At 36.9% G+C, this 25,131-nt stretch overlaps 1 long non-coding RNA gene across 1 annotated transcript; it reads left to right on the plus strand.

Annotated features, from left to right (window-relative positions):
* Positions 1-12,893: 12,893 nt before the first annotated feature.
* On the plus strand, positions 12,894-13,322 carry LOC140879942 (uncharacterized). Its single transcript, XR_012149557.1, has 3 exons — positions 12,894-12,954; positions 13,046-13,129; positions 13,270-13,322. It is a non-coding gene; the product is annotated as an uncharacterized lncRNA (long non-coding RNA).
* The last annotated feature ends 11,809 nt before the right edge of the window (positions 13,323-25,131 follow it).

Genomic DNA, 25,131 nt, shown 5'->3' on the forward strand with positions numbered 1-25,131 from the left:
TCGAATGGAGTGTCCCTGCAGCTCCAACTCCAGTCCTCGAATAACCTTCGAGGTAGAAACAATCTGTCCTGACGGCATAGTAACATCATACCCACTGTCAATACTCTCAGGTGTGATGCCTACCCGCCTGATAAACTCCAGGGAGATAAACGAATGCGTAGCCCCTGAATCTAACAACGCAAACGTGGAGTTGCCTCCAACTAGAATTCTCCCTGCACGCAGAAAATTCCCAACAATTTCATACCACTACTAAATTTTCCCCAACGAGTCACTACAAATTCTTAATTCTAATCACAAGTAAAACATGCTTCCTATTCTAACATGCAGTTAAAAAACCCAAATAACAACAATTCCAAATTAAAGACGAAATTTTAACCAAAGGAAAATTATTAAAATGTTAGGGGTAAGATATACCGGTGATCAAGGAGGTGTCTGGATCTACCTCCTCGGCCTGCATCACAAACACTCTACCAGCGGTGTTCTTCTTCCTCGGGCAGTTAGCTATCTGATGCCCTGGCTCTCTACAGTGGTAGCAAACTCCTGCTCCCAATAGACAAGGTCCCGAATGCATCTTCTGACACTTCGGGCAAGTAGGATAACCTATGGCATTAGGGGCCCCGCCCTTTTGCTCCTGCGGCCTCTGCTGCTGTGGCCTCTGCTGTGGATTCGGGCCCTTAGCCGGCCCTGTAAACTGCTTCTTCGCAGGAGGCTGCGAAGATGGTCGCTGATACCCAGCCTGAAATTGCCTCTTCCCCTGCTGCTCCCTCTGGATCTCTCTCCGACCCTCCTCGGAACGCAAGGCTCTACTGACTGCAGACTCATAAGTAAGGACGTCTGCCATGCGAACATCATGCTTGATATCCGCCCTCAAACCCTCCACAAACTGCCTCAACTTCTCTGGTGGACTATCTGAAATCAGAGGCACAAAGCGACAGCCCCTCTCAAACTGACTCACGTACTCGACCACTGTCTTGTCCCCCTGACGGAGACTCATAAACTCCCGGATCATGCGACTGCGCACATCCTCTGTGAAGTACTTGGCGTAGAAAATACGCCTAAACTCTGTCCATGTCAGTGTAGGAAGGTGAACTCCCCTGGCAGCACCCTCCCACCAAAGCGCTGCGTCACCCCTCAGCATGTACGTCGCACAGTTCACCCTGTCGGTGTCTGTGATCCCCATATAAGCAAAGATGGACTCCAGAGAGCGAATCCATCCCTCAGCCACCAAAGGATCGGTGGTACCAACAAACTCCTTGGGTCCCTTCTTCTGGAACCTCTCAGCAACGTCCTCCTCATGGGACAACCTAGGACGAGTAGCCTGCTGCTCTAACAAAGCCGTGATCCCTGCCATCATATTCGCATTGGCCTGCTCCAATGCTGCTAGAGGGTTCTGCGGAGGTGGAGGTGGAGGTGGAGGTGGAGATCCCCCACGTCTGTTCATCGGTCTGGGAGGCATTCTGCACCACCACATATTTCTTTACGTAAATCGCCATGCATAACTAAGTTGTTTAAAATTAATGCTAACTTAAATTCTAAAAATTAAATCATGCTATAAACACTTAAAACTTACAGACTGGTAGCGTGGATTTCTGAGCTCGCATAGCAGTAATGACCCCTCCAAGAACCTGGCTTTGATACCAACTGAAACGACCCTAACTCTATAATTATTAAATAAATAAATATGCAGAAATTTTTTTTTTCTTACTAAATACCTACTAAATAAAATATGCACATATATGCCCATACATACATGCACAGAATAAAAAGATTCAAAATAAATAAATGAATAACTTAAATAAAAATTTGCATTCTTTAAATAAAATAAATATCTGAGTCAAACATTTAATTAAAAATACTGCATAAGAAAAATGATGTAAAATTTGCATGCACTAAAAATATTCAAAACCACAACCACTGAAAAATAATTAAAAATTGTATCATGCTGACATAATTAAAACATGCAATATGACTCAGACATCCATCACGGTCACGGGGTCACTGCATGTCCACTCATATGTCCTCACCGCCGGTAGGAGCTGCATCCTTCTCTACGAACTCACCTGCACCATACCAGTGTAGTGAGCCTAGAGGCCCAACATGCTAACATAACAAGGGTTTAAAATAATTTAAAATAATTAAATATTAATACATAACATATACATGAATGAGCATGCTAAAAAAAATATCATGGCATAAACATAACTTAAATTAACTTAAATAACATAATACATACATATTGTTGAGCAGTTAAATTTCTAACATCGCATGGTTGTATCCGTAGTATAACCTTAAATCATACATTAAATACTGATCAGCGTGGAAACCAACGTACGTGGCGGTGACGAATCACCTCTTAAATTGGCAGTAAACTGCCCTTCAATAGTTCACATATGGGGACGAATCCCCCTTAAATTGTCACACTACTTCAACTTCCAACATAAAATATTTTATTATTGCTCAACCTTAAACATTTAATTATGCATAAAATTATTTCATGAATGCATGTACTTAAATAAAATTGTGTGTCCTTCATATATATTTAATTTAAATTTCTTACTAACATATAAATATTAAAATAACTTCAATGCATAAAAATAATTAAATATATAATCAGGACACATGCAAATTTTTCATGGATTGTACTGGACTGCTGGCCCTAACACTCAAGCCCATTTACTTAAATCTGGCCCAATAACATACTTAAGCCCAATAAAATTATCCTAAGCCCAATTAAAATAATTTAAAGCCCATAAGACATTCTAGGCCCAAAAACAACTTAAACTGGCCCAATGGGTCCAAAAGCCCAAAGACTGGCCCAATAACTTTCATGGGCTCAAAAGCCCATAAAATTAATGGACTAACTTAATTAAAATTTTAAAATCTCAAATAAAATTATTTGGGAGTCCAAATAATTTTATTTCTAATTAATTGGCCCAAAAACCAATTAATTCATAAAATACTTTAAAAATAAAAAGACTCGAGCCCGGCCCACCAACCCGGACCCGAACCAACTTAACCCGACCCACTACCCTACTGACCCGACCCGGACCACCCCCTAACCCTAAACCCGAAGCTCCCCCTCCCCTCCCCTTCTCGGCCGCCGCGTGCAGCAGCCCTTCTAGGGCTGCTGCCGCCCTGCTCCAGCCATTCCTGGCCGGAGCCCCACCGCCCAGACGTAGCCCATGTCTGGGCGGTTCGAACCTAACCCCCGACCCCGGTCCATGCACCCTACAGACCCTCGGCCGAACCCCCTTCCCCGAAACCCTAGCTGTGCTCTCTTCTTGGCCGATCCCTCTTGACTCCAAGTCTGGGCTCGTTTGGCTCGAGCCACTCGAGCCTAGCCCCATCCTAGACCCCTTACCAACCGTAGCCAGCAGCTAGAACCCACCATGTCCTTAAAAACGTGAGATGAATGAGTATACATGTAAACAAAGTTCAACCACAAAATACTTCGATCCATTTTTCTGAAAAAATTTTGAAGAACATTGATGCTCACACACACACACACGTATAAACACTGATATAGTACGTAAAAATAAAAAGAATCATGGCTTGCACCGAAGTTTGAAGAGAAAAACGAGCGTGAGACGATTTCGGGACGACGGGACGACGACGACTTGCTTTGGACCTTCAAAAACGTGGCTATGGTGTTCTTGGAGGTGTCTCGGTCGAAGGAGATGATGAATAGTGGGGGTGGCGGCTGATGGAGGTGAGTGATCGGCTAAGGGTTTGGGTAGATTAGGTTTTGGGGTTTTATTTTAATTAATATAGGTTTTAGGATAATTAAAAGTTTAAATATAAAATGTAAAATTTAAAAACTCCCATTAAAAGTTAAAATCTGATAATTTAAGTTAAAAAAATATAAAAATCCCGAAATATCAAATTAATGGAATTTTAAAAATACTAAAAAGTCAATATTTTGGCTTATTTTGGAATAAAATGAACTCCTAAAATCATATAAAATTAAATACTAAAAATTTTGAGGCAATAAAACTCAAAATAATATTTTTGGGCTCTAAAAAGGCTCATGAAATTAATTGGCTAGAAAGTTGTCATCTCGTCCGTCCACGGTCCCGTCTACGTGATAAAATAATTAAAATACTAAAAATCATAAAAATCACTAATTATGGGTTAAATGCTTAAAAATAAATTAAATCATGCACAAATAATTCACATAATTATTTAACCCATAAATCACAAATTTAAATAATTAAATATCCTAATTATGCATGCGGATTTACGTATTTAAAATACCGGGTGTTACACGACATATCGAGAAAAATTATCAGGTGGAAATTGGGAATGATCGTGGTCAAACTCAAATTCTGGCATTCTCTTCTCAATCGGATAATGAATCTCAACTATTTAAATGGGCTAATTGCATCCACACCCCTGTGAAAAGTCTAAAAGACATAAAACCCCATGTGTAAAATTAATAACATGTTAGACCCTATGTTTTAAAAAAAATTAGCATAAAAACCCCTATAAGAGGGTATAAATGTGCCCGAGTTTGTATAACATAGGTGTGAAATGTGCTACATTTTAAAAAACTGAGGGATGCATTAGCCTATTAATATTTTTCAAGGGGTTTTATGCCTTTTACACTTTTCACAGGGGGTGTGGATGCAATTAACCCCTATTTAAATATAACGAAGCTAGATTTAGAGAAGAAACGACTAAATTTTGTGCGGTTGAACAACTTTCTTTTAGTTTTAGTGATAAATTATCTTTTGAAAATTGACTTTCTACAAGTGCAAATCTTTCTATTAGACGTATTCCAAGAAATAGTTCCAAACGCACAATGAAAAGTTAGTTTTCAATCAAAAGAAAGAATTAATTAAGGAATTTTATAGTTTGAATAATAAAGTTTCTTTGTGTTCCAATATCTGGAGTGATCATTGATAAAGTTGTTCATATATGAGTATTACATGTCATTGAATTGATAATAATTGGAACATTCAAAAAAGGTTGCTTGGATATAGATGTTTCAACGAATCACACACGACACAAAATATTTCTCAACTTATATTTGTTATTTTAGAAAAATATGGTCTAACTACTAAAGTTTTTTCAATGTCTTTTGATAATGTTAGTGCAAATACTTTTAGTATTAGTGGGCTTATTGAAGTATGTAAACTATCACTAGGTGGAAATTTTTTTCATATTAGATGCACATGTCATATTTTAAATTTTTTATGTGCTTTTGTTTTAGATCCTAGACTTAAATTAGATGGCTTAAGCGATATGTTAACATTATATTATGAATCATTGGAGTCTATTGCGGAAATGATTCCTACTATCTCATTGATTTTGTTTAATATTAAAATTCATTTATATGATATTTATAATGAATATAACATTAAATATGGTGGACAAATTATTTCACATGAAACACAATCCAGTGCAACTAGTAATGTTATTTCTAAACTTACTAAAGCACAAATTTTATTAAGGGAACAGACAAAACGTCCACGAGGATCCTCAAGTTCTAGTCAGGAACTTGAGAATTATTTTACCACTACTTTTGATTTTAGTGATACAGATGAGGAATACTTTAACATTTTGAGATGATGGTCGCAAAGAACACAAATGTGTCCAATTTTGTCTATAATGGCAAAAAAAATTCTATCTTGTCTTGTTTCACAGTTGCAGTGGAGTAAACATTTAGTATTGGAGGAAATACATTGGACGAGAGACGTTCTAGCTTAAGGCCGGAAAATTTGGAAGCCCAATGTTTTCTCAATGATTGGTCAAAAGCCGCTACTCGAACACAACATATTCAAAGTGATGAAGAAGACCAAGATGATACCGAAGGAACATCCGGAACTACGACGCGAAGAAATCCGAGTGAAGTAGAATAAAATATAATAAATTTTATAATATAAGATGTTGACATTCTAATATATTGTTTATTTAATAAATGTAATATATTTTTATTATGGAGATATGAAATATTTGATTGAGTTTATTTAAATAATATTTCTTATAAAAAAATTAAAAAAAAAATTTAAGTTGCACACTTGCACCTTCGAATTTAATTCGAAGAGGCAGTGCCCCAGCGCTGAAAAATTAGCGCCGGGCGCTGCAAACATCTTCTTAAATTTTTTTTTAAAAAAAAATTCAAGGGTTGGCCCGGACCCGGAACGGCCATGGGCGGGCCGGTTAAGGGTTGGTAAAATACCAACCCGGACCCGACGGGTCTGACCGGAACCCGGATCAGACCCGGCCCATGGCCAGGTCTACCATCATGTTTAGATGTGTCAACTGCCAAAATGGGCTAGATTTGTCGCGTTGATCCTAGGGGTGCAAATGCATCGAATAGAGTCGAATAATGGTAAAAATTCAAGGGTCGAATTCGGCTCGAATTAAGTAGATTCAAGTTCGAGCTTGATTCGAAGCTTGAAAATTTCAATATTTTGGCTCGAACTCGGCTCGAAATGAAGTTCGAGTTCGGCTCAAAATATTCAAACCTATTCGTAAACTATTCGAACTATTTTTCAGATATTATGGTTCGAAAAGCTCAAAATGTCCGAAAAGTTTCAAAATTTATATATATTTATTATATCAATAAAATATTAAGGCTCACAAACTATCGAACAAAATAATTTTGGCTCGAAATCGGCTCGAAAAAAATGTCGAATATGTTCGGATTCGGCTCGAGTTCGATAAGTTCGAATATGAATCAAATATTTATCGAACGGTACGTTACAGTACAAGGGAGGGGGTTTGCGTTGTCCAAGGTTCGAACCATGACATTTACCCTAGCTACTAACCCCTAGACTATTGCACTAATTTATGTTAATTAATTAACAATTATACTATAGTGACTCTACCTGGATTACCTACTAGTTAAAACCTAAGCGTGCAGTTAAATTAAAGTAATAAACTTAATCAGAGAAATACAACTCAAAACAAATTGGAAAAAAACTCAAAAAACGGTCACTGGATCCGCCTCAACCCTCCATCGGGCCTCCTGCCTGGTCCAACCTGAGATCTGCCCCGTTAAATTTTATGTCCAAGATAATACCAATGACGTGAGCGAAGAAAACCCAATACTTAAATATGAGTATACAAACTTATATGATGCATGCAAGTTATGTGACCAAATAATTGGGTCAACTAGATCGATCCTAATCATAATAGGCGCCATGAGTGAGTAGTACCATTTGAGGTCCAATTTACCGGGTATCTCGCACACTCGTGTTGATCATCGTAGTCTCGGTCTCCGTTATCACGGTAAATCCCGTTGTTAGATCATATCGAGAGTGTAGGGCTGAACAACCCTACTAGAATTACTATCTCGAAGGAGATACATGCTCAATATGATATATGCACATGCAACATGTGTAAATAGTAAAATATATATCATCACACATAAATGAAATATATAAAAATGGATATTCACTGAATATCTTAGTCAATGCTTGCGTATTTCTACTAAACAGGTCGAGTGCAACATGGTCTCCCACCCAAGCCTACAGTCAAATGAATATCATGTCACTATAACTTGTATAAAAGTCTTAACTAAGCTATGTATACTTCCAATAGTTACTAGGAGTTCATATTTATACCTACATCTGACATCACCCTTTCATTATCGGAGGCCATAACTCTAGTACAGCTCTGCTACAGCTTTGATAGCATATCGCTATTATCCGGCCCTCGATAATATGGTTAAAAGCACTCAAAAATATCACTGGACTAATGAAACACCTAAAACGTGCATCAAATATGAGAAATCCATGGCCTATTTATAAACGAAGATCGGATGATCTGAACTTCTACATGCAGTGATGTGTCAACATCGTTTTGACACCTTAGTGTACAGCTGTGTCAGAAGGTCCAAAGTCATGATCGGTAGATCTGATCTCACACGTGTCCATGCACTTTTGACACCTCACAATATACATGGCGTAACTTTTTTCGGATGTTATGATATATGGTTGGTGCTTTTGAATTCTGATCTCGTTCAGTTCTTCTGAACTCTTTTCGATGGATCCGAACTCAAATATGTTTATTCCGAACTTGTTTAATCACTTGATTTTCTTAAATATTAATGATCTCATAATCATGTTTAACATTTAATTGCATAAAATGTTACTTGGATCACTATATATACCAATGAAAATTGAAATCCACGGCCTATTTAATCACTTGATTTGCTTAAATATTAATGATCTCATAATCATGTTTAACATTTAATTGCATAAAATGTTACTTGGATCACTTGGAGCACATCACTACTATCCGGCCCTCGATAATATGGTTAAAATCACTCAAAAATATACATTGGACTAATGAAACTCCTAAAACGTGCACCAAATATGAGAAATCAACGTCATATTTATAAAAGGAGATCAGACGATCCGAACTTCTGCATGCAGTGATGTGTCAACATAGTTTTGACACCTTAGTGTGCAACTATGTTCAGAAGGTCCGAAGTCATGATCGGTAGATCTGATCTCACACGTGTCCATGCACTTTTGACACCTCACAATAGACATGGCGTAACTTTTTTCGGATGTTATGATCTACGATTGGTGCTTTCGAATTTTGATCTCGTTCAGTTCTTCCGAACTCTCTTCGACGGATCCGAACTCAAATATTTTTATTCCGAACTTGTTTAATCACTTGATTTGATTGATTATTAATTATCTCATAATCATGTTTAACATTTAATTGCATAAAATGTTACTTGGATCACTATATATACCAATGAAAATTGAAACCCGTCTTAAAACACATGTTTTGTAAAAGAGAATAAGCATTCCCTACTTCCATGCTTGATACAACATTGGAATGAACATGTACATTCTAATGGGAATGACCATTCTCATATTCATGAAAACAGACACTTCTTCTTCTTCTTCTTCTTCTTCTTCAAAATGGTCATTATAACCCCCCATTCGTCTATATTTATAAAATGTGTCCTTTAGTTAGCTTAACTAATATAAATATATATATATATATATCTTTATTATTATTATTATTATTATTATTATTATTATTATTATTATTATTATTATTATTATAAAAACAAAGCATCGACTCCTATATGTGTCGTAACTGTACCCAATCTCGACACCTGATGACCCTCATAGAGTCGATAAATGAGTCAAAGTATAGTACTAGCATATAGAGTATCCATGATGTTTCAAGTAGTAAGGACTAATGGTGTACAACCAAAACCGCGAACTTATCCACTCAATTAATAATAACCACTTGGAAAGTCTGAATAGGGTAGTTCGATCATTCATCATATGAATATCCATTTGCATGCTTTGAACATCTCTATGTTCCATACCAATGAAACGTGGTACTTGGCATCGCAAATGCTAGTCTCGATCTCGAGCGATACTTATCCTTATTTGCGGACGGCTCAATTGACTAGGAACTGTTTATAATATACAATGACTATAAGATGTATTTCATGATAGTGATCTCTCTTTATTCACTATCTCATCTTACTTACACTATAGTATATTCAAGGTCTTTATCAAAACAACAATAGTATATCACAATATAACATTATGAAGAAAGATGAAAATGTCATTAATGAATGTAAATTATATTAAACAAAGATTGTTTACAATAAGAGACTCTCAAAGCCCTTAGCCACAACTTGGCTAGCGGGGCATCAACTCTTTCACCAACCAGAAATAAATTCTGAAATTCTTATGATCAAGGAGTTGATGCATATAATAGGGCAAGCTAGGTAAGGCCGCTGATAAGTGCATTTTGTATGCATTAGTTCGTGATAGGTTTATGTCTATTTTGTGTGCATTCATATTGATTTTATGTGTTTTTATGTGTTTTAGTGCATGCTTGTGTATTTCACTCATCGGGTTAATTTTGTAGGAAAATGAATTGTTGAAGAGTGAACTACGGAGCAGCTTTGTTCAAAAAATAAAATTTAATTTTAAATAGATATAAATCCGATCTTTACCATTCAGAATGAAGTTCAAGATGTTTTGAAACTCCTGTTAAAATTTCAGCTTGATCCGACGGCTAGAACTTGAGATATGAATTTTTCAAAATCGTCGCTCGCAGCAGAAATTTTGAGCTGCGCGCGCGCGAATGAGAGTTCCAGAACTCTTTTTTTTTTTTTGTTCTGCGCGCGCGCGAGACTTGTTCTGCGCGCGTGTTCCGGTGTCATATTTATGCGAAAAGTCCTTGTATTGGAAGGAAATTAATTGGTAGGCGTTTCAGACCATATATATAGAAGATATAACATATTTTTGGGGGTTCCGAAGTTCCAGAACGTGCACAACACAGAGGCGGCTGCTGTAGGCTTGGGAGAGAAGATTTATTTTCTTTATTTTGTTCTTTTTTCTTAATTTTTGTTTAATTATTGTTTTCAATTATTGAGTAGTTTATTTTCAACCAAGACGACGTGATTGGGACAGACAAATTCATGTAGAAAACTTGGATGTTTGTTTGGGATTTTTCAGAGTTGATTTTATTTTATTGATTGTCATATTTATATTTGTCTTGTGAATAATCTGATCAACTATTTGCTTGCATGTTAATCGATTCCAAGTCGACAGAGGAGTTATTGATTTTGATCACTCTGATAATCAACATATTGTAAAACCGACTAGAAATAGAATTCAGTTTCAGTGTGCGGTTTGGGTGTAAACTGAATTTTCATAAATATTTAATGCATTCAAATTTGATTAGAATTACGAAAGATTAATCCGTCAATATTTGAATAGGTTTTATTGTTCTAGAAATAGTCCTTTGAACAAATTAGGAGAATTGCCGTGAATTAAGATTAAATCTTAGTCCTGATTCGACTACATGTTACATGATTTATTCGGTACCTACGTGTATCTTGGTTGTCTTTATTTTAATTATTTTTATCTTTAGTTATTTTTATTCTTATTTCTTAAGATGTTTTTATTTATTTTTTATTTTATTTAAATGAAATTGCTTTTTATGATTTTGTCTAGATTAAGTTAAATAATTAATTCTTGAGAATTGACTGCAGTTCCTGTGGGATCGATACTTGGACTCTCTGTCCACTTTACCATTACTTGACCTGGTATACTTGCCAGTAGATTTATATCACACCGATTTAGACGGTCAAGTTTTTGGCGCCGTTGCTGGGGACTGTTCAGTTAATATTAGGATAGATTATTTTCTTGAGACTAGACATTTTTTTTTCTTGCATTTTTTTTATTTTTAATTATTAATTTTTTTTCTTACTTATGAGATACTTGGAGATTGATCATCGACATGTGTTCACAAGATTTGGCCAACAATACTCAGAGCCATTCTATGCTGTTTGGAGGAGATTCAATGAATTGGCGAACAATTTTCGATGTCATCAGTTTTCGAGCTACACCCTAACTCAGATTTTTTATGTTGATTTGGATGAGATAACAAGACGTTGGGTAGATGATGGAGCTTTTGCAACTGGCAGTCACTTGTTAAACAGAGATGAAAACAGTGCGATGCACTTGTTAAATGATATGGCAGATTTTGACTACCATTGGCATTGTGATCCTTCACTGCAGGGTTGGAGTCACCAATATCCTCCAGATATCAACTTTAAAAATTTTTCAAACCAACCACCTGAGCATCAAAAAGAGTGTATAGGGCGTTCTGAGGATCATGTGACTCAGTTGGAGAACATTGTGCGACAATAGACAGAGATAAATCAGTTCTTCGGAAGCTGCATCAAACCTTTGAGTATTTTGGATGAACAGATTGCGCTTCTTAGAGAACCTATTTCTGAAATCTGCCAAGAGAATGAAAAAATTGATCCAGATCAAGAAGAACTATCAATTGAGGAATCATCTTGTGATGATGAGCCAACAGTGAAATTGGAGGAGGAAGACACATACAAGGCTACATATTTTACCTCGTCAATGGTCGTTCCATGTACACCGTTAGAAGATTCTTTCTTGCCATTGATGCCACCTCCAACATATTCCATTCTATATGAGCTTCAACCTAGATTCGGAGTCTCCTTACAAAAGAAAAAATTCATGCCGAGTGTTGTTGGACCGACGAGCTTCCCATGTATATATCACGCCAAGCTTGAGGGCGTACACAATCAAGACCCATACGTAGAGTCGTATGATTCTTACTATGGGCGGCAACCGCTCTTTGATGGTTGCTACTGCATAGTCGGACATTAGAATATAAATTTAGCGCTGACTGGGAGGCAACCCAGCGTTCTTTCCCTTGTTTTTTATTTTATTTTTGGTTTTTGTTTTGTTTTTTATTTAATTTTTACTTCTTTCCCATTCCAGTTTGCCAAGCCTGCCGATATACACAGTTTGTTGCTGTTGTCCCAGCTGATACTGTCAAGAAGAAAGAGGATGAATCGAAAACCAGGGGAGTGTTATTGTCTTTTTCATTTTGTTTTTGTTCGTCTTGCATTTGTGTGTTTGTTATGCATTTTGTTCATTGTTTCTGAAGCATTGAGGGCAATGCTTTGGATAAGTATGAGAGTGTTATTTAGTTTTGTTTCGTTCATCATTGTGTTTTGCATTCATATGGTTTAGTTCTTTGCATATAGTTTGTAATCATGCCTATCAATGTGTTGTTGTTTGTGTTGTGGATACAAGTAGAATGATGACTGTTAGCCGATGATGATAGAGTTGAAATTTTTTTTTTAGAAAATATTGCTTTTGATTAAACATGAGAAGCTGTTGGTTGAATCATAAATCATCTTAAGCACGCATGTTAGACTGGTGTAGTGTAGTGAAATAATTGATGAAGTTCGTGTTTGTTTGACCATTGCACGTCAATAGATGCTTGTTGATCATGATAGTGTCTTTGGATTCTTGATGATTGTTAGACATTGCATGTGTGATCTTGGGCGTACCTTTAAAATTATTTCAATCTCTCCTCGGATTACGAGCAGAGATTGAAATACTAAGGGTTCACGAGGAGATGTTACTATCTTGCCAACTCTTGTTGTGAACAATAGACAATATAGAGGTAAGAACGTTAAGTGACTTTCTTCCACCTTGATTCCTGAGTCATATCAAAGAAGAATAGGAATTTTCATGTAATTGAGTTTGATCTTCAGGAAAGCTGGACAAAGGAGCGGTTTTAAAGGCAATTTGTTTGGGTTTTGAGGAAACAACAGAGCCTGCCATTTGTTTAACCAAAGGTCATTGTTTCTACTCTGTTTCCTAAATTTTCTAGGCAGTATGTAAGATTTTGAAACATTTACACTTATGGTACCACAAATATCCCTTTTCTTACTAACTATGTGCCAAAGTTGCAATTTAACGTGCTCTTTTGGGGCAGATATGGAAACAAACGAGTGCTTGGAGAACAATGGTGGATGCTGGGAGGATAAGGTTGCTAATATTTACTGCATGCCGGGTAGTCACCTTTTTTTAAAAGTTTCATCTTTGGACTATTAATTGTTGTCTGATTGGCATAAAAATTTAGGGAAGGGTGTGTGAGTGCCCCGTTGTGTAGGGAGTGAAGTTTGTTGGTGATGGTTATACTCATTGTGAAGGTAATTAATGATTATTGCTGCCCTTTACAGCTCCAAGGCCATGTAAAACCTTTTTATGCAGGGACTTAGTCCCGAGATACACAACCGTGTAGCTATCTGTGACGATCCGACGTCAGTGCTTTTCGCAAAGAATAATGATGGTTTCATGCGTCTCTGTATTGATTACGGACAGTTGAAACAAGAGACAGTTAAGAACAAGTATTATTTGCCCCGGATTGATGATTTGTTCGACCAACTTCAGGTACCTCTGTGTTTTCCAAGATTGATCTGAGATCAGGGTATCATCAATTGCGTGTTCGAGATGCAAATATTTCGAAAACAAAATTTTGTACCAGGTATGGTCATTACGATTTTTTAGTGATGCTTTTTGGATTGACGAACGCACATGCAGTGTTCATGGATTTTATGAAAAGAGTCTTCCGCGATTATCTGGACAAGTTTGTCGTGATTTTCATTGACGACATTTTGGTATATTCTCGTAGTATTGATGAGTATGCTGAAACTTGAGACTTGTACTGTAGATTCTCCATGAGAAGCAGTTATTTTCCAAGTTTAGTATTTCTTGGTCATGTCATTTCTCTGGAAAGTGTATCAGTAGACCCGAGTAAGACTGAAACTATATTGAATTGGTCACGTCCTACGACAGCTTTAGAGATTCGTAGCTGTTTTGGTTTAGCGGGGTATTACAGTCGATTCATCGAGAATTTCTCATGGATTGCTGGACCGTTGATGTAGCTGATGAGGAAGGATATTCTTTTTGTCTGGTCGAGCGAGTCTGAGCAAAGCTTCGAAGAGTTGAGGAACCAAATAACTATCGCATCTGTTCTTGCGTTACCTTCTGAACACTGAGGCTATGTGGTTTACACCGATGCATTTATTTAAGGATTGGGCTGTGTGACCATAAAATTTGGTTGGAACTAGAAAGTGCACTAGTTCAAGTTATAGTATATGAACAAAGAGTCCAAGTATCGATCCCAGAGATACTGTAGTCAATTCTCAAGACTTAATTATCTTACTTAATCTAGACAAAATAATAAAAAGGATGCGACGAGTTAAATAAAAATTAAATTACTAAAAAAATAAGAAATAAAATAGCTGAAAAATAAATTTAATGCAAACGAGACAACCAAGACACACAAAGATGTCGAACTAATTTATGCATCCACGTGGCACAAACTGAAAATTATGTTTATTCCAATCACGATGAATTTTTCTATCTTATTCAACAATATATTTCTAGACTTAACCTATTCAAGTTGAACGGATTAAAAAATTTTAATTAATATTAATAAAACTCAAACGCATTCAATATTTATAAAAATTCAGTTTTTACCTAAAACCGCATACTGAAACCGAATACTATTTCTAGTCGATTTAACCATATGTTGATTGATATTTTTGAAGCTATATTTAATCAATCCTCTTTCGATTCATGATTAATCAACAAACATATAATTAGGTGATCATGTGATTCATAAGAAATATTAAACTAACATCAATGAATAACTTAAAATATCCAAAATATAATCAAACATGAAACCACATCTCAAACATAAATTACTTTCGACCCAATCTCGTGGTCTTGGTTGAAAAGAACTACTCAATAAACGAAAATATTATTCAAAAAGAAGTTTTAATAATAAAAAAAGAGAAGAAGAAATAATAAACTAGACGAGTTGTTCTTCAAGATTTCACCCTAGCCGCCGTCTTCAAATTATTCGTGACGTCTCCCCTCTATGCGTGCAATAGAGTTTTATTTATAGTTCTTTGAAAGCTCAAGAAATAAAGCCCGTCAAATCCAAGTTTAAAATTTTCAAAACTTTATTTTTTTCTGACTCCGCAATCTCTCTCGAGCGCAAGAACTTGCACTCGAGCGCCAAAGTTTTTGCCCAAAAGTTTTTTCTCGTGCAGGTCACGCCCTAGCGCAAGAGGTTCCCGCTGGGGCGCCTCACATTTTTTTCCAGCGCGCAGCGTTTTTAAAAAATTCATATCCAAAGTTTTAGCCGTCGGATCGAGCCGAAATTTAGACAACAGCTTCAAAACATCTTGAATTCACTTTGAACGGTGGAGATCAGATTTGGATCTCTCTAGAATCTAAAATAAATTTTAGACCATTGCTACTCCGTAATTCTTTATTGTGGCTCTTCTCTTGCTCCAAAACCTTTATTTCTTAAATGTACCTTCATACAAACCAAGGAAAGTGAAATGTAGACCACATGCATGAAATAATAAATAAAAGAAACAAAAAACACTCATGAGACACAACAAAATCATGCAAACTAAACTCGAAAATAGCACAAAATAATGCACAAAAGCATACTTATCAACTCCCCCATAATTAAATCTTGATCGCCCTCGAGCAAGACAAATGACAAAACAAACACAAAATAGGATAATTTCATGGGAAAGTAATCGCCTCAGTGAAGTTTGAGTATAGTCCAAGCTCAAAAATACCCTCAACTCTTCACAATGCACCTTCGATTTAGCGTGAACGTGTGTGTGTGCGATGTTATTCCAGTTATATGCAACTGAGAAAGAATTCTTTTTCCAGACTGTTTAGCTACCTAATAACACATCAGTGCATGTATCACTCTCGTGCATCCATTTCTTCCAATTACCTCTACCAAACACACCTTCCTTGAGATTTATTATTACGCACCGCTGGATTTTGCATCCAGCTTCTAAAGCCCCATAAATTACTCGCAAACTTAGTTATAACTTTTATAGGATTCGAATTTCAATCCCCTTATCTATAGCCCGGATGGAGCATCAACCCCATTGAATCCGTAGACTTAGTTTCAGATTAGGCGATTAGGATTTCAATCTCTTGTCCTAAACCCGTATGGAGTTGTTATTATTTTTCAAAAATCAATTTATTTGTCTTTAAAAGAAAATCAACTCCATTTAATCCACATACTTAGCCTTGGACGTGGTAATTAGGATTTTAATTCCTCGTCCATGACCCTAATGGAGTTGAGTTTTTCAAAAAAAAAATTTATCAATTTGGTTTTTTTTTCCCCAAAAATTTTGGTGCACCCAAGATCATAAGTGCAATGTTAGAAGACCATTGGCATTCAAAAGACACAATTAAGATAACTTAGCACCTAGTGCCGTACAATGGTCAAGAAGACAAAAACTTCATCAATGTTTTTGCTAAAATTCACTGGTTTAACAAGAGTGCTAAAAAATATTCACGGTTCAACCTAAGGTTTCTCATGTCAAGTCAAGGGCAAACATTTGCAAAAAATTCAATTTTCGTACTTCACAATCATCAGCGAATCCCATTCATTATCCTAACTCGACATGCATGCAAGATAACACAAAAACAAACAAGAAGTAACAGGCTAAAACATGAACACATTCAACACAAACACAAAAAACAATGAAATAAAAACTAGACTACCCCCATACTTATCCAAAACATTGCTCTCAATTCTTCAGAAACAACAAAAACAAGGCTAGAACAAACAAATGCAAAGACAAACATAAACACAATGAAAACAAAAGTTAAACTTCCATGGTCTATGATTCTTCATCTTCCTCCGGCTGTAAGACTCCAACAGCAACTTTACATAACGGGGCAATATACTGCACATATAAAGGAGACGGGTAAGGATTCGGAATAGTAAAAAGAAATAAAAAAACAAAATTAACAGGAAAAAAAATAATGGAAAGAAAACACTGGGTTGCCTCCCAGTCAGCGCTAAATTTATAGTATATCGCCCAAATTTCCAATAGCAGCCATCAAAGAGCAGCTGTCATCCACGGTAAGAATCATACGACTCTACGGATGGGTCTTGATTTTGTACGCCCTCAAGCTTGGCGTGATCTTGACATTGTAAACTCGTCACTCCAACAACACTCGGCACGAACTGATTATTTTTGAAATAAACTCCTAATTCAGGCTGAAGCTCATAGAGGATGTAATATTTTGGAGTTGGCATCAATGGAAAGAATGGATCTTCTAGTGGTGTACGTGTAAAGACCATTGACGAGGTGAAATCTTTCTCCTTGTATATTTTTTCCTCCTCCACTGTCACTTTTGGCTCCTCTTCGCATGAAGATTCCTCAAAAAATATTTCCTCATGATCTGGCGCAATTACTTCATTATCTTGACAGATCTCAGAAAATGGTTCTATACAATGCTCAATCTGCTTATCCAAGAAATTCAAAGAGTTGATGCGGCTTTCTAAGAACTTATTTGTCTCTGCCAGTTTTCTCACAATATTCTCCAACTGAGCCAGATGATCCTCAAAACGCCCTATACACTCTTCTTGATGCTCAAATGATTGGTTCGCAAAATTTTTGGAGTTGAATTTTGGAGGATATTGGTGACTCCAACCCTGCAGTGAAGGATCACAATGCCAGTGGTAGTCGAAATCTACCATATCATTTAACAAGTGGATAGCACTGTTATAATCTCTTCTGAACAAATGACTGCCATTTTTCAAAGCTCCATAATCCACCCAACATCTTGTTGTCGCATCCAAACCACCATAAAAAATCTGAACTAGAGTGTAGTTTGAAAAATCATGATATCGACAATTGTTTTCCAAATCATTGAATCTCCCCCAAACAACATATAATTGCTTCGAGTATTGATGATCAAACCTTGTGAATACCCGTCGATGATCTATCTCCAAGCACCTCACAAATAATAAAAATTAAAATTAAAATTAAAAATTAAACAAATGAAAGAAAAAAAAAAGTCTACTCTCAAGCAAATAATTTATCCTAATATTAACTAAACAGTCCCCGGCAACGGCTCCAAAAATTTGACCGCAAAATTTGGTTGGAACTAGCAAGTGCACTAGGTCAAGTTATAGTATATGGACAACGAGTTCAAGTATCGATCCCACGGAGACTATAATCAATTCTCAAGATTTGATTATTTTACTTAATCTAGACAAAATAATAAAAAAGATGCGATGAGTTAAATAAAAATTAAATTACTAAAAAAATAAGAAATAAAATATCTGAAATATAAATTTAATTCAAACGAGAAAACCAAGACACATGAAGGTATCGAACTAATTTATGCATCCACATGGCACAGACTGAAAATTATGTTTATTCCAATCACGGTGAATTTTTCTATCTTATTCAATAATCTATTTCTAGACTTGCTAAAATTATTCAAGTATGGAATAATTATTTCTAATTAATTCTAATTAAACTCAAATGCATTCAATATTTATGAAAATTAAGTTTTCACCTAAAACCGCATACTGAAACCGAATGCTATTTCTAGTCGGTTTAACCATATGCTGATTGATATTTTTGAATCTATATTTAATCAATATAATCCTCTTTCGATTTGTGATTAATCAACAAACATGTGACTAGGTGATCAGGCTATTTACAAGAAATATTATACTAACATCAATCAATAACTGAAAATATCCAAAATATAATCAAACATGAAACCACGTCTCAAACATAAATTAGTTTCGACCCAATCTCGTGTTCTTGGTTGAAAAGAACTACTCAATAAACGAAAATATAATTTAGAAAGAAGTTTGAATAATCAAAAAGAGAAGAAAAAAGAAGAAATTAAACGAGTCGTTCTTCAAGCTTTTACCCTAGCCGCCGTCTTCAAATTATGTGTGAAGTCTCCCCTCTATGCTTGCAATAGAGTTCTATTTATATGTCTTTGAAAGCCAAGAAATAAAGCTCGTCAAATCCAAGTTTAAATTTTTCAAAACTTTATTATTTTTCTGACTCCACGATCGTGCTTGAGCGCAAGTTCGCACAAGAACTTGCGCTCAAGCGCCAAAGTTTTTGCCCCAAAAGTTTTTTCTCGTGCAGGTTGCACCCCAGCACAAGAAGTTCCCGTTGGGGCGCCTCACATTTTTTCCAGCGCGCAGCATTTTTAAAAAATTCATATCCAGAGTTCTAGCCGTCGGATCGAGTCAAAATTTGGACAACGGCTTCCAATCTTGAATTTCACTTTGAACGGTGAAGATTGGATTTGGATTTCTCTAGCAACTAAAATAAATTTTGGACCATTGTTGCTCCGTAATTTTTTTTGCGGCTCTTCTCTTGCTCTAAAATCTTGATTTATTCAATGTGCTTTCATTCAAATTGGGGAAAGTGAAATGTAGACCACATTCATGAAATAATAAATAAAAGAAACGAAACGAAAAACACTCATGAGACACAACAAAATCATGCAAACTAAACTCGAAAATAGCACTAAATAATGCACAAAACATACTTATCACTGTGTGTTGACACATAATGGACATCGCCTATGATTCCACACAGTTTAAACTCACAAAGGGAACTACCCAGTGCACGATCTAGAGCTTGCAGCGATCGTGTTTGAACTGAATATTTGGCGTCATTATCTGTATGGCGAGCGGTTCGAGATCTTTTCGGACCAAAAGAGTTTGATGTATTTGTTCACTCAGGAAGAGTTGAACATGTGGCAGTGTCTCTGGATGGATATTTTTAAGGACTATGATTGTGAGATCAACTATCATCTGGGTACTACAAATCCACTGGCAGGACGCGCTTAGCCACATGGTGAGTATTAGTGCTCTCCGCACTAGTGCAATGGCTAGTACAGTTCAGGAGTGTTGATCTATGGACTTTATGTTTCGGCACAAGAAAGGGCAACATGGGATCCGAGTGTTTTCAGTGCTAACTGAGTCATCTTTGTTTGCCCGTATCCGAGAAGTGCAGTTTTCTGATCCGTAGAGGCAAAATGTAGCGAGCCTTTCTCAGGGAGACAACACATCCGGTTTCCAATTTCAGACAGACGGGTTGTTGTGTTTGTCTGGTAGAGTGGTAATACCCGAAGATTCGACCTTATGAGATGAGATTCCATCTCAAGCTCACCGTAATAGATTCTTCGTGCACCCAGTCAGTGCCAAGATGTATAAGGATCTACGTACAAGATTCTGGTGGAAAGGTATGAAGCATAGTGTTTACAAGTTTGTCTCTCGATGTCTTGTTTGTCAATAGGTCAAGGTTGAGAATCGAAGACCAGGTGGTCTGATGCAGAGCTTGGAGTTTCTGGAATTGAAGTGGGAGCATGTGACGATGGATTTTGTCACTCACTTGCCAATGATCTCCAGGCAGTGTGATGCTATTTGGGTTATTGTGGACAGGTTGTCCAAATATACTCATTTTTTCCATATAACCGTGAATTCACTTTTGATCGCATGGTAAGATTATACATTCAGGAGATAGTACGATTGCATAGAGTTCCTTTGAATATAGTAAGTGATAGAGATCCGAGGTTTACGTCACGGTTTTGGGGTAGCTTTCAACGAGCCTTGGGTACTAGTCTAAGTTTGAGTACTGCATATCACCCTGAAACTGACGATCAGTCCGAGAGGACTATTCGGACACTAGAGGATATACTGAGAACTTCGATGATGGATTTTGGGTTATCTTGGCAGGATCACTTTCCGATGATAGAGTTCTCTTATAACAATAGCTATCATCGTAGCATTGGCATGACACCATTCGAAGCTATTTATAGTCACCGTTTTCGGACACCATTATTTTGGTTCGAAGTGGGGAAATGATAGGTTGAAGGACCAGAGTTGATCCAATAGATCGTGGACAAGGTTGAGTTGATCAAGAAGAGGATCAAGACAGCACAAGATAGACATACCAGTTATGCCAACACCAAGCACAGACCATTACACTTTGAAGTGAGAGAACATGTTTCCCTACGAGTATCGCTTTTCCATAAGATGATGAGGTTCAATCTGGAGGGCAAATTAGCGCATAGATTCATTGGTCCGTTCAAGATACTAAAGAATGTTGGAGATGTGGCTTACCATTTGGCGTTACCACCGTATATCTCAAGCATTCACAATGTGTTCCACGTATCGTTACTCTGTCAGTATATTGCAGATCAGTCGCAAATTCTGCATCCGACAGAGGCCCAACGTGAGCATTATTTGTCGTATGTAGAGAGACCACTTAGAATTATCGACAGGAAGGACAAGGTACTTCGGAATAAACACATTTCTCTAGTTATGATTCAGTGACAGTGACGAGGCACCGAGGAAACGACTTGGGAGTTAGAAAGTCGTCTGCGTTCCGAGCATCCGGAGTTGTTTTGATTGTATTTTGTTTTCTTGAGCAGTAGTTTTACTTGTGACTGCAGTATTTTTATAAGATTGTTTCAGTGATCATTCTTCTGATTATTCTAGTTTGGATTTCAAGGACGAAATCTCTTAAATTGGGGAGAATGTAGTATCTTGGCTCTTAATTAAACAAATATATTGCCTAAACATGATTAAGAGATTCTCATTGAGTTTTAGGAGTTGATAATCGGATTCAAAATGATCAGAAATAGTTCTGAGAGCTTCTTTTGTTTGGTAGTTCGGAAGCTCCGAAGAGTAGTTCGGAAGCCGGAGTTGGTGATCAAAAGTACCGAGTAGTTCGGAAGCTCCGATATTGTGACAGTTAGACAGGGTATGAGTTTTTATTGGGTGATTAGACTTGACAGAGTTCGGAAGTTCCGAACTAGAGTTCGTTGGATCCGAACTGTGTCAACAGTAGTGTGTTATCCAATCAGATACACGCGTTGGGTAGAAGGAGTTCGGAAGGACGATTGGCAGTTTTGAAGTGCGTTCGGAAGTTCCGAACTTAAGATCGGACTTTTTGATTGTGATTTATAAATAGGGACTTGAGGTAGCCATTTCCCTCACTCATTCCCTCAGTTTTCCTCTAGTTTTCAAGCTATATTTTGGGGTTTTCAGGCGACGTATTCGAGGGACAATCGGTATCGAGACTGTAGTAGTCCAGTCCCATTTTACAAAATTAATGTGGTTAGACATGTTTAGAATTAATAAAACATAATTAAGGAATTTTAATTATATCAAACGGACCACGAAATCAGATCTAGAATGTCTAAAAATGGTTAATGGGCTTATTAGGGCTCGGGTGGTTCAGAAGGTCCAAACCCAATGATTTGTGGAGTTCGGAAGGTCTGAAGTGTTCGAATGCAGTGAAGGAGTTTGGAAGCTTTGGGGAGATCGGAACGTTAAAAGTATGATCGGAGCTTCCGATCGTAGTTAGGCCATGCGCATTATCGACGTGTCAAATTGCTCGGACACGCAGGAGATCGGAACGTCCGAAGGTGGGGATCAGAGCTTCCGATCTTTGCATTTCTGCAACATGGCTTGCATGTGAGTTCGGAGCGTCTGAACTCTGCCTATAAATAGGGCATCCGAGGCTCACTTTTAGCTTTCCAATTCACAACTTCCCTCTTGATTCTTGAGTAGTTTTAAGAGTTTCTAGCCTTCATTGGTTGGGGGCGGGTCATGGAAAGGCATTTCTGAAGTCGTAGCAAAGTTGTGCCCAAGTTCTGGGGCAATCGACATTAGCGGGCTGATGATGGATGCAAGTATAGCTCTAGCTTCTTATAGATACTATGGAGTATGAAATAGCTTAGTTAAGGCTTTTAGAGCAAGATTTTAATGCATGCTTATTCTGCATGGTAGTGCTGGACTGTAGATGCATGGACATCTGGATTGTTATTAAGGTACGTAAGTACTGACTGAAATAGCCAGCGGGTTCGCATGTTTATGTGTTGCATATTATATGTCATGATGCATGTTACTGCTTTGAGATATTATGCTGCATGTGCATATCATATTGAGTATGTATTTCCTTTGAGATAAGCCAGATTTGTAGGGAGCTCAGCCCTTGTTAGGATGTTTTGACACTGAGAGTCACAGTGACCGATGGGTCTAGCGGACTCTAGTAATCTAAGTGACATTTTGATCCATTTCCAGTTAGAACTGAATGGATTTTACCAGTGGTTTGACTCCCCGATGGTACTGCTCATATCCTAGGCACCAGTCTTAGCAGATTCTGATTTGTTCACCCAAATATGGACAAAACATTCATTACATTGCATGCATCATATTTGTATGTTTACCCGTACTAGCATACTGAGCTTTAGCGCTCACGTCCAATTATTTTCTATTTTGTCTTGACACCCCATTCGACGGGGCAGTTGCAGGAATTTTACCCAGAGACTTGGAGTAGTCAGTGATCAGGGTGTGACATCAGGTTTAGCTGTTAGGATGTATTTTATTATATTTAAGATTTATTCGATCGGGTTGTATATTTTGGGTTTATTTAACCGGTTGTATTCTACCGGTCTAGTATCCTGATTTAATTTCTGCAGTGCACTTTGATTATGTTTAAATTGAACGCTTAAGTTTCTGATTAGTAGGTGATCACGGAGATGGTACTGGGATCGTAGCGGATTTGTGCCTAGGTTGAGACCATCGCCATCAAAGGGCTAACTACGGACGCGGGTATATCGCTAGCTTCTGTTTAGATTCAATGAGTAGTTATTATTATAGTTAAGGCTTTTAGTAGTTGTTTAGTGATACGGTGATTGTCTGCTTATCGGCTTGGACTAGAGTGCCATTATCGCTAGGTTGCTTATTCTGAGATACAGACGTACTATTCGAGATGCCCTGGTTAAGTATGCATGTTTTATGTTTGCATGGTTTATATGGCATGACTTATGTGAATTTATTATGTCACGATTCTTATGCTCCATGCATTATCACGTTGAGCCTACACCTTGATATTACCTGTAGAGGTTGCTCAGCCCCGAGGTTTTTGTAGATGGATGCCATGGATTTGGGTCCGGATAGTCCACTTATTTCTTATGGTATGGGAGTACCTCCTGATGCGACGACCCAATGTGCTAAATATCATGACGCCATTTTTCGAGCAAGAGTTTCTACTGTAATATGTTTTCGGTACCCGATCATTTGCATTTAGCATTCATATATAGCATGTGTATAGTCATACTTTCGTATTGAGCGTTGTTAGTTCGCATCCTCGGTTTTGGTTCTAGACAACCCATTCTATGGGCAGGACTTAGGTTGGACGGAATGGAAGGTAGCGATCATTAAGCAGCAGCAGGGTGAATTGTACTATACAAGTTTTCCTTTGTGGAGTTTAGTATTATCTCCGATTGGGTTGTATAACATTTTTCAATAATTATTTTGGGACCGGTTATTCATGACGATAGTTTTTAATTGAATTGATTTAGTTTTCATTATTTAATAATAATAATAACAGTAAATATTTTTTTAGTTATTTTTTAAATTTTTTAAAGAAATTATTTGATAATTAAAAATAATTTTATTACATTCTTTATTTTGTTATCGTGCTTGGCAGCTCCCTGTCTTTTTTTCAGTCCCACGCGTGACTTATCCATTAGAATCTGCTGTGTCCCCGAAAAACATCGTATTAGAAAACGAAATATATATATATTGGGTTCATATTCTTCTTCTTTCATATTCAAAGAGTTTGCAATATTCTTGGTTTATGAACTTGTGATTTATTGTGTTGTAATCACAAGTGTATTTGGTGTATATTGGAAGAAAAATGACATATTCCAAAAGCAACAAGAGCAAAACATAATCTTATGAAAGAACTCGTGTTCAACAAAAGCCTCAATTATATATCTTTAAAGTTTCATCATCCGCGATATTTTTGCAAAAGCATATAATTACCACCATTTAAAATATGAACTCTTATTGATTGCGGTGTAGCTGGTATAATTGTCAACCTTTAATACAACTTTGTCCTTTGTTGACTGACAAAAAACCAATTTAGTTATTTTTAAAAAAAAAGAACCAACCAAA

This window comes from Henckelia pumila, chromosome 2 (genome assembly GCF_033568475.1).
Source record: "Henckelia pumila isolate YLH828 chromosome 2, ASM3356847v2, whole genome shotgun sequence".
Classification (NCBI taxonomy): domain Eukaryota; kingdom Viridiplantae; phylum Streptophyta; class Magnoliopsida; order Lamiales; family Gesneriaceae; genus Henckelia; species Henckelia pumila.